At 38.3% G+C, this 1,515-nt stretch overlaps 1 long non-coding RNA gene across 1 annotated transcript; it reads left to right on the top strand.

The window, feature by feature from the left end:
• Positions 1-18: 18 nt before the first annotated feature.
• On the top strand, positions 19-367 carry LOC116380598 (uncharacterized). The gene is made up of 2 exons (XR_004212585.1): positions 19-124; positions 204-367. It is a non-coding gene; the product is annotated as an uncharacterized LOC116380598 (long non-coding RNA).
• Positions 368-1,515: the final 1,148 nt, after the last annotated feature.

Below are 1,515 nucleotides of genomic sequence, written 5' to 3' on the forward strand. Positions count from 1 at the left end.
ATTTCTATCCTAGATCAGAAGAAGGGACTGCTTCTTGGTTCGCAATCTACACCAGACGAGGCGACGATTCAGACTTTTGATTCTAAGAAGAATGAAGATGTCAAAAGTGAAACAGATCTCGAAGGTAAAATATGGAAAGATTTAACACTTATTTTCAATAAATGGCACTGTGGCATGGGAATTAAAACTCACTCTAATTACAGATGAAAACGCTGTAGAAGACTCTGCTCTTCTAGAAAAGACATCCCCTGACGTCAGCTTGAAATCAGAGGGAGCAGCGCTGGACAAAAACGGCTCAGCAGCCCTCGGCGATGTCAGGCCAACTGTTCAGTTTACTGTGGATGTGACCAAAATGTCAAATGCAACTGGAAATGCCCTTTCAGATACAAATGACTCTGAAATCTAACTTAATCAAGCTATATTTTTAAATTGCATACTTTTTTTTTTTTTTTAAATTGTATATGTAATGGTGTAAAAAAAATAAACATTGTTGAAAGGACCAGTGTGTAAGCTTTAGTGGCATCAAGCGAGAGGTTCCAGACTTGCAACCAGCTGAATACACCTGCGTTCTTAAATATGTGGTTTGGCCACCTCAATGTTGTAGTTTCCTCCTGGTACAAAAATGTGAGTGTTGTATGCATTTGGAACAAAGCAGTTGCACAAACTTCACCCTTAATACTACTGTGTAAACTTAAAAAGATAATGTGAGCCTAGACAGTTTTCTGGTGTCTCACCAACTTTCTCTAGTTTTCACATCAAAAAGATTATTTAGTTTGCATGCTGTCTGCTTCGAGTATACCTAAAAATGTTTCCAGTGTGAATGCACCATCTCCTCGGGAATTAGTTTGTGATTGTTTCATCACTGTGATGGAAGCATCCACAGAAGGGTTAAAATGTAGCGAGGACTGCTGACACTCAAAACTGCAAGAAATATGGTTCACTGTAAAGTGTGTATTACGTCTGTATATTAATTCACTCCTGTAATTTTGTAAACTGTACACTGAGGATGTACAATGTCACAAGATGTTTCAAGTCTGGAATGGATGTTGAAACTTCTCTACATCTAAATGTACATTAGTGAGGCCATTCTGCTTCAAAGTTATGCAAGTCTTGAGCTTTGATTTAGTTCAAACTATTACTCCTGTTTTAGTAGACACGTGTCAAATACCAGATGTATCAAAACAGGAATTGTATGATTGCAGCCATTAATATTTTTTGATGCATTGGAAAATGACAGACGGATGCCATTCAAAAGTTTTTTTGCCAAGTACCAACACAAAATAAACATATTAAAATTTACAAAACAATATAAAATAAAGTGCACAACAAACATAACGGGACTGTATCTGAGTTAAATGTGTTTAAAGAAACATAAGGATGTGACGGGTAGGAAATTGTCCTGGGGATGAGTCAGTGGGGGACCCGGGCTCTGTTAATGAGCCTGACTGACAATGGGAAGAAACTGTTTGTGGCGTGAGGTCTTGGTCCTGATGGACTGCAGCCTCCTGCCAGATG

The sequence above is a fragment of the Anarrhichthys ocellatus genome, unplaced genomic scaffold, assembly GCF_004355925.1.
Source record: "Anarrhichthys ocellatus isolate YVR2014 unplaced genomic scaffold, GSC_Weel_1.0 scaffold7857, whole genome shotgun sequence".
Lineage (NCBI taxonomy): Eukaryota > Metazoa > Chordata > Actinopteri > Perciformes > Anarhichadidae > Anarrhichthys > Anarrhichthys ocellatus.